We start from the raw sequence: 9,722 nt of genomic DNA, 5'->3' as shown, positions 1-9,722 counted from the left end.
TTCGGTTGCTCCTTCAAAACATCATTAGCAACTCTCTTTCTCTTCTACTTTGGGGCCCTCTCAACCTCTTCCAATTGTTTCCCGCTTCTTAAGAACATCGTGTTCATTTCCCTAGGATTCACCGTGTTGCCTGGAATTTCCCCGGATTTTGAGCCAAATGACTCAATTGTTGTCAAATTTGGGCTACATGGGTTTTCGTTGCTTTTTGGGATGCTCTTATCTTATCATTAACCCGTCCTTATGAAGCAATGTGATTGTCAAGTTTGGAGTCAGATTTTTGATTGGCAATTACTAATTGCTCAAAGGCTTGTTCCCAAGATGGCTTTTGTTGGGTTTGGAAATGTTGGTTTTGGAAATTTTGATTTCAAGATTGATGAAATTTTGGCCCTTGCACCCCCCAAATGGTTGTTGGTTTTGAGTGACAAATTGTTTGCCTTGGAAATCAGGTGGGATTTGTCTTTGAAATTATGGGTTTTGATTGAACCTTTGTTGTTGTTGCGGTGAGGAAGTAGTTGGGTTTGGGATGTTTTGTGAGGCGTAAGATAATAGAGGGTGAACCCTCTTCCCATTAACAAATTGGTTGTTGTTGAACCCCTGCCTCACATTTTTAGACTCCCAAACCTCATTGACTTGCTCGGAATAACACTCTTCTTAAATGGGTGTAATCAAAGGACACCCAATTGGGGTATGGCCTTGTTCCCCGCAAAGTTCACATGACCAAATTTGTCTCATGTCAGAGTTAGAAGGCTTAGAGTTCAACAATGCCACTTGTTGAGTTAATTCATCAAGCATACCTTTCACCTCAACATTTAGCAACGAATTAGGGTCTTTGTTCTTGCCATTTATTATTTTACTATCAATCCCCCCCAATCCATGGTTCTTGATGCCATTTCTTCAATTAATTCTTTGGCCGATTTGGGACCCAAAATATCCAAAGCTCCTTTTCCCGAGCTCGCATCAAGTGATAGTCTAAGGTCTTGAGTCAATCCCTTAAATAAGTTGTTAACCAATTCAACTTCGGATATGCCATGATGTGGGCATAGCCTTTGTAGCCTCTTGTACCTTTCTTACGCATCGTACAAGGTTTCATCTTCCTCTTGAGTGAATCCTCGCAATTCACTCTTGACCTTGGCCATTCTTGATGGTGGAAAATATTTGTTCAAAAAGGCCGAAGAAAGTTCTTCCCAAGTCTTGAATGAATCGGTGTCACAAATTTTTAGTCAAACCTTGGGCGCTCCCTAAGTGAGCGGGGGAACAACCGAAGACAGACCACATCATCGGAGACGCCTTTTATTTTATACATGTCATAATCTCTAGAAATTCGTTGAGGTGGTCATTAGGGTTCCCCAAGGAACCTCCCCCAAATTGGTTATCTTGTACTAGGTTAAGCAAAGCATTCTTGATTTCAAAATTGTTGGCTTGATCCTAGGCCTTTGAATGCTAGGATTGACTATATGCTTTGGAGCCATAGTTTCTCTTATCGGAACCGGATCTCCCATTGTGGCTTTAATGTGACTCATATTTGAGCACATTTAGTCCCCGAATTAACCTCGTTCCCATGCTTTCTAGCATATATTAGGGTCATTTCTTATCTTTAGTTTCCCATTTTGCATATTCTTTGAGGTTTTGTGTCCTTGGTAGGAGAGAATCACTAACCTTGCATTTATGGAGAGAAATGGAGCTAAATGGATAGCATCTAATGACCAAGCATCGAAGAGGAGACCGACACTAGAGGCCTAAGCAAATAAATAAAGTGAAATGGGCAATGATGAAAAGATACATGCATCCCCAACACGATCCCTGCAGATTGTTAAGGTGCCAAACAAGAGAAGAACCCTGTGCCACGATCCGAGCAGCCTGAGCTCAAGACGAGTGTCCCAGAGGCAGGATCCGAGCATCTCCTAGACAATCCGAGCGGATCTTCTTACTGGACCAACCGTGCTTCAGGTGAGGATGAGCGGATTCTGGTGGGAGTTGCAGCACGATCTGCGCATGTCCCTCGGGATTAGCAAGATTGTTATGTTTTTCTTAGGGTCTTAATAGTCATTTAAGCCCTTAGTAACCCTAATCCTTGTACTTAATTTTAATATAAATACCCCATTGTACTACCTAGATTATCATCAACTCTTAATGTCATCTTAATCATATCATAATCCTTCTCTTAATTTAGTCTTAATCAAAGTTGTAATACACTTCTCAATATTAATCACATCTTAATCATTCCTTAATTCTCTCAATTGTTCTTAGTTTAGTTGGGTAATTAGAAGATTATTTGGGTTTATTGGAGGATTGACAACCTTCCATCAATCATCAAGTTTACTTCTATTATTCTTTGCTTTATTAATTGGATCATCTCAATAGGTATAATCTCTTTTTACCCTTGTTTAATTATTGTTAATCACATCATTTATTCATCATGTTTTGCTTTGTTAGTATGATTGACAACCTTATTAGTATGCTAAACTTGATCATGAGTGAGTAGTCCTTTAGCTAGGGTTAATGGGGAATTAGGGGAAACAAACATGGGGATTGATCTATGCTTAATCTAATATGTTTTCATAATTAAATTGCTTGCTTGTTGTGATTTCAACCTATGCACATGTTATGTTTGATGAAATGCGAGCCTATGAATCCTTGTCTTTTTTACCCATCTCTTATCTTTTCAATGAGGCTTGTAAGACATAAACCAACTCGAGCCTCATTAGACCATGCATAGAGTTGAATAGGAGGAGACTAAGTCGACTTGTAGGTGTTGTACAGTCTAGACGACTCGGCTCCGGGACCTAAATCTTCCTAGGGATTGTAAGATATACACTAAGTCGATCCTATCACAACAATAAGTGCTTGCTTCTAATTGAGAACATGTTTGTATGATCTATTTCCATGAATCCCCTATGAACCCATGACACCCTAGTGCCTTTAATCAATTGTTTACAAACCCCTTTATTTGCTTACTTTGTTCTCATTCATCTTGTTGATTAGTTTAGATTACATCTCATCTCAACCCATAATTTGTGACACCCTAAGACATACACTACTTGCAATTGAAATCCTAAATCAATACCCTTCCCTTGGGATCCGACCTTTACTTACCTCTTTATTAAGAGTAGTTTGTGAAGTTATAAATATTGTTTTGGTTGGTAGCTTTTGACAACGAGTTTATAAACCGATACCAAAAATGGCGCCGTTGCCGTGGACGGTGTTCAATTGATTTGATTTTCGTTAATTTTTTTTAGTTGTGTCATTCTTTACCTTGGGGAAGTCAATCTCCTCAAGGTTGTTCTAATTGTTTTCAAGTTATTTGATATTTTGCATGACTAGGAGATTACAAGGTAATTTGTTACCTATTGATTTCGAGATTTAAAGGACCTTAACCAACAATAGAAGAGTTGCTAGAGGTACTTCAAGAGTTGTAGGTATTGGAGAGATTGTGGACATTCAACCAAATAACATTGAGTTTGTCAAACCTTTTGCAAGAGAAGGAGAGGATAACCCAATTCCAAACCCACCCCAAAATCAACCCACAATGCCTAAATTTTCATCTCATTTCGTACCAACCGAGTAGAACCTACCAAATGGTACTCCTACACCACCACATTTAACCGGTAATTTCATTGCCAAATCCGCATTCAAACAATTAGTTGAGAGAAGTCAATTTGGAGGGATGCCTAGTGAAGATCCTCACTTACATATGGAGACTTTTTGTGATTATTGTGATTAAATTTCTCAAACCGGAGTTACTCAAGACCAAATCCGATGGGTATTGTGTCCTTTTTCTTTTATCGGTACCGCAAAGCAATGGTTGAAGAGCCTAGACAAGGCTACCCTTGGTATTGATTCATGGAAGAAGTTAGTACTTGCCTTCTACAAGAAATTCTATCCTCCGGAGAAGACAAATATGTTGAGAGCCCAAATCACCGGGTTCAAGCAAAGGGATGAGGAATCATTATATGAAGCATGGGAGAGATTTAAGGACACTTATAGTTCTTGTCCACACCATGGACTTAGTGAGTGGTTCCTTGTGCAACAATTTTGGAACGGCCTATATGAAGACTCGCGCAATGTTCTTAATATGGGATCCAATGGGAGGTTTACCGAAGTTGATGACAATCAAACATGGGCCAAAATCGAAGAAATGGCGGTTCATAATTCCCAATATAGTAGGCCCCTAAAGGCCACTAGAGGAGGAAAGCATGAGGTAGATTTCATCACTCAATTGGGTGCTCAACTAAGTGCTCATATCGACACCATCAATTTGAAGTTTGAGAAGGCCATGGCTAAGCTTGATGAAGCTTCCAAATCACCCAAACAACATGTTAATGCTATGGTGGCATCATCCTCGGTCCCAAATGGAGTATGTGAAAGTTGTGAAACCTTGAGACACGATCAAAACGAATGTAGGGGAACAAATGAACAAATAAATGCTTTCCAAACATATAAGAGTGGTACCCCTTATTCCAACTACTATAATGAGAACACCAAATTCCATCCAAATCTTTCATATAAGAGCCAAAATGTTCAAAACCCTCAATCCACATACACTCCACCTCCAATGAGAAACCAAGCTCAAAGACCCTTTTTCAACCAAAGCCAAGGTTATCAAAATCAACCTTCCTACAACCAATCAAATGACCAAAGCTTTGATGTTCAAAAAGCGGTCCTCCAAATGCAAAAGAACCAACAAGAATTCTTAACACAAATGCAAAAAGATAGCCAAGCTAAGGAAATCACCATCAACAACATTCTTGCCCACACCAAAATGTTAAAAACTCAAATGACTCAATTAGGATCTTCTAGCTCCCAAAGACAAAAGGGGCAATTACCTCCCAAGGTAACCTGCCCACGAGACATGAGACAGTTAGTGCTATCCATTTGAGGAGCGCTACAAGATATGAGGGGCCGAAGAGGTCAATTGATGAAGATATTGTGGATGCTAGTGACAAGCAAAGAGTTGTGGAGAACTCTAAGGAGGTAGATCTTACTACCAATGAAATTTCAAAGAAGAAGAATGAAGAGAAGGCTAAGGAAAAAGAGCCTATTGTGATTAGACTTCCATTCCCAAGTCGTCAAGCTAAGCCTAAGTTTGATGAGCAACTTGGAAAGTTCATGGAAATTGTGAAGAACTTAGAAGTCTCAATCCCATTCACGGAATTGATCAATCATGTTCCGGCTTATGCAAAGTACATGAAAGATATTCTTACCAAGAAGAAATCCATCCGAAAATTGGAGACTATTGCCTTTACCAAAGTGAGTAGTGCTATTCTTCAAGAGAGTTCCCGTCCAAAGCTCAGAGATCTGGGAAGTTTTTTTATCCCATGTACCATTGGCGACACTACAATCAACAAAGCATTATGTGACCTTGGAACAAGTGTAAGTGTCATGCCATACTCGGTATGTAAGAGGCTAGGAATGGGAGAGCTCAAATGCACCAACATTACTCTTCAAATGGCGGATCGATCAACAAAGATACCTTTAGGGGTATGGGAGGATGTCCCGTGAGAATTGACAAATTCTTCATCCCGGTAGACTTTGTCATTGTAGACATGGAGGAGGATTCCAACATTCCTATCATCTTAGGAAGACCTTTCTTACATATCGCCAGAGCGTTAATCGATGTGAAACATGGAGAGCTCACACTTGAAGTAGGGGACGAGACAATCACTTTCAATCTTGACAAAATAATGAGAGCTCCCCGATTGCATGAGCCATGCTTCATGATCGATCACTATAGCCGAGAAAGTGATAGAAAGAAGTTAGAATCTCTATGCAAAGATCAAGCTATGGGTAAGGAAACATCACCCATATAGAAGGAGAAAGTGGATGAACTTCAAGTAGCTCTATTCGGAGAGCATGGAATTTTCAGCAACAACAATGAGAGCTTGAATAGCTCACCCATCATGACAAGTAATGAAGAAGGCTTTATTTGCTAAGATAACAAGAAAGGAGAGTTGCTCTTGTCAACTCATGACATCATTGGGGAACAAGCTAGTGAAGTTTGTGGTCTATTGGACGATGAATTTGAAGGATTGGTCAATCCTTATATTGGAAATGCTATGACCTTAGACCAAGGCTTTGTGGATCCTTGTCATCACTTTGACTCGGAATATAACAATGAAGAAAATAATGCACAAAGATCTATGCAAGATCTTTATCACGAAAATGAGCAAGCCTTCGACTACTACTACAAGGTGTTGAGCAACATCAACAAAACCTTGGCTTTGCCCCCTTGATATCTCATCAAAGAATGAGAGTTTGGTGGAGTCCTCCCTAAACCACCATTTGTAAATATTCTAACCCCTTAACTAGCATTTCATTTCCTTTATTGCATCTTTATCATTTTTGGATTTGCATTTTTGTGCTTCGATCAAGATTTTTGACATGAGAGCAAGGGAGGGAGGTATTTTAACGTGTTTTGATGTGTAGTGTTTAACTAAGTATGAGGATGGCAAATGCCTAGGCTAACCAAGCCTTTGTAGTGCACCCACAACATTTAACAAAGTAAAGGAAGAAAGAATGACATGGAAAAAGGAATCTCCAATAGTAGACCTGAGCTCGTGGGAGCTGAAGAGGATCCCAGCATCAATCCGCGCGTCCTGACCTTAGGACGTGGGAGCTGGGAAAGTTTAAATTGAAGAAAATGTCCTGTAAGAAAATCTGCGCAGATCAGCATCAGGACGCTCGTCCCCAACTTCAGGACGCTCGTCTTGACATGGATCCGCACGTCCTGAGATGTTTCAAGTTTATAAATTTTTACTGTAAGGAAATCTGCACGTCCCAAGAATGATCTGAGCATCCCCCCAGAAATCCGCTTGAGCTGAATCAAATCCGCGCGTCCTGGCACTGGTTTGTTAATTCAGGACGTCTTGTAAGACAATCCGTGCATCCCGACGAGAATCTGAGCATCTCAGGCCTATACTTAAGCAAAACACAGGACAACCCCTTCCTTCCCAATTCATTTCTATCTTCAAAAACACATATATTTTCTCCCACTTCAACCCTTAATCAACCCATTCAAAAACACCAATTTCTCAACAAAATTCACCACCATCCAAACGAAACTTGCTCAAAACAAGATTAAATCACTCCTTTATCAACCATCTAAACATCAAATTCCTCAGAAATTGAATCAATTTTCTAGGGTTTGGGCAAAAATTCGAAAATCCTAAATTGATTGAGGAATTGGTTGTAGTTTGAAGAAGCAAGGAATTCAAGCAAAATATTGGTTTGTTGATACCAATTTGAGAAGGAGAATACAATGGCAAGGACCAAAGGCGGAACCAAGGCATCCAAAACTCAAAATTTATCATAGAGGTAACAAGCTCTTCTTGCATCTAAGGCTTTGGTAGTGATCCAACCAAGGGAGGAAGTCCAAGTAACTACCAATCCTATTGAGGAAGCTACCACATCTACTCCGGTTGTAGAACAATTGTCAAATTTTCCGGAGGTAACTTTCTTAACCAATGAGCATAGGATTGCATTTTTATCCCTTGCTAAAAATAATATTGTGGCTACCAAGTTTATTTGTCAAGATGGCTTGAGAAAATTGGGTGTGCTTGAGCGAACTAGAGCATTTTTCGAGTCCATGGGGTTGTTAACCCTCTTTAAAATGAATGAATTGACTTACCATTCATTGACCATGGAGTTCATAAGCTCCTTGAGGGTGTATAAGATAGAGACTCGAAATTATGTTGAATTCCGTCTTGAGAACAAGAGTAGAAAAATGTCTAAAACCAATTTTGGTAAAGTGTTTGGTCTATTGCAATATGATCATTTTGAGAAAAAGCCTTTGAAGCATGATGCCGCACCCCTTTTGAAAGCTATTACCGGTCGAAAATTTGATTCTTTCCGAGAGTGCCATGCTTTATATGTTCACCATCCGGGCATAAGAGTATGGCACATGTTTGTGGGCAATACCTTGATTGCTAGAAAAGGCACCAACCACTTCACCGAACTTGATTTTGTCTACCTTGAGTCCTTCATCAATATCAATGGAAAGTTCGCCAAAAAGTGTTGGAGTAAGTGTCCTCAACAATAGTGCGATCACATGTTTAAATCTCATGATAAGAATACGCGCGTAAGGGATGATTCAATTATATAGTCAACTGATCAACATTAATCGGTAATGATTAGCTAACTAGAGTTTGACATTACTGTTGTTTGACGGTGGTGATCAGTTGATCCCTTAAGGTCACACCTATAGGACCATTGCCTTAATGGATAAGTTAATTAATTGTATATCGATACAAGTTAATTAACTCCTTAAAATTAAACAATTTTTTTTGTGAGTGAGAATAAGTATCTTATTGTAATTTGATTAAATAAGATTCATTTTAGTAATTAAAAGATTTTATTACTAAAATTGATAATTGTTTATGAAATAAATAAAATAAGAATGATTGGTTAATTATAATTACAAAATGTTGTGAATTATATCAACATGACCCGTTTTATGCCATGTAATTGTGAATTGCTAGACAATTTGTTATTTGTGATTTAATTAATTTATATAATGATATTTAATTGTTAAATATGCATTAAATTGATTAATAACATGTTACATACTACATGTTACATATTGTATGACATTTTTACAAATGACAAAATTGACAAACATAAAATGGATGTCCACTTTATGAGTAGACCGAAATATTGGAGGGTTTTTGAAGTTAGTGGGTGTTTCATTTTAATTGTTAAAATGAAACATAATCATTACCTAAAAATAGCCTTACATGCCTATGTTTTTAGAGAAGAGAAAAAGCAAAAGGTGAAGGCCATGCATTGGCCTTCTTCACCTCCCATAACCGGCTCCCCCTCCTCTATAATGAGTAAAATGTTCTCATTTTTCTCTAATGCAATTTCATCATTCTTATATACTTCTCCCAATTCTCTCTAAAATAGTTTTAGATCTTATGAAAATTATTCATCTAAATTCTAATATTACATCACATGATTACTAGTGTAGTAATATAAATATTATTAGAATTGTTAAAGATCACTAATATATTAATCTAGTTAATTAGTATATTAGTATTAAGGGTAATTATTTTGGGTGCAACAAGAGGAAAATCTCTACACTTGAGATTTTTGGAGGATCATCCATAATATTTAAGCTCAAGAACAAATAAGGAAGGTGCCCTTATTTGTTCCCAAAAATTTCGAACCAAATACAATGTAAGGAACATTGTTTTCTTTTATCTCTTCTTTTAGTTATGCATGCACTAGATCTTAAGTGACAAAGTTAAATTGTTAATTAGATCACTATTAGAAATATCTAATAATAGGTATATGAACCTAACAATTAGTATCGGAGCATAGGATGTCCATAATCGATTTATAGTTTTTTCGAGTTATAAGTAACTTAATTAAAACTAATAATTTGTGATTTATTAGATAATATCACGAAATCATATTGCATGTTGTATATTCTGGTCCTAAAATATAGTTAGGTCATTTGATGATTTATGGTATTTTATTGCTTATTTTTAATGATTTTTAGTGATTTTATTACATTTTAATAGGTAAAATGGTATTTAAAATACTAAAAATAGTTAGACTTAGTTTCTGATCGTGAAATTTTTATATGACCTCACATGCATATTTTACTAATTATATGTAAAAGTTCGTATAAATTTGATTTATTTTGCATGATTTATGATTTTTATGAGATAAAAATAGAATAAATGGAGGTAAAATAGTTAAATATAGTTAAACTTCAAAACAGG

At 37.4% G+C, this 9,722-nt stretch overlaps 2 non-coding genes across 2 annotated transcripts; one reads left to right on the top strand and one right to left on the bottom strand.

The window, feature by feature from the left end:
• The first annotated feature begins 1,023 nt into the window (after window positions 1–1,023).
• LOC141620266 (small nucleolar RNA R71) lies at window positions 1,024–1,130 on the top strand. The gene has a single exon (XR_012531923.1). It is a non-coding gene; the product is annotated as a small nucleolar RNA R71 (small nucleolar RNA).
• Window positions 1,131–3,898: 2,768 nt separating this feature from the next.
• On the bottom strand, window positions 3,899–4,005 carry LOC141620107 (small nucleolar RNA R71). The gene has a single exon (XR_012531887.1). It is a non-coding gene; the product is annotated as a small nucleolar RNA R71 (small nucleolar RNA).
• Window positions 4,006–9,722: the final 5,717 nt, after the last annotated feature.

Source organism: Silene latifolia, chromosome 1, assembly GCF_048544455.1.
Source record: "Silene latifolia isolate original U9 population chromosome 1, ASM4854445v1, whole genome shotgun sequence".
Taxonomy (NCBI): domain Eukaryota; kingdom Viridiplantae; phylum Streptophyta; class Magnoliopsida; order Caryophyllales; family Caryophyllaceae; genus Silene; species Silene latifolia.
Note: the sequence above shows the minus strand (reverse complement) of the source record. Positions and strands in the feature narration are given on the sequence as shown.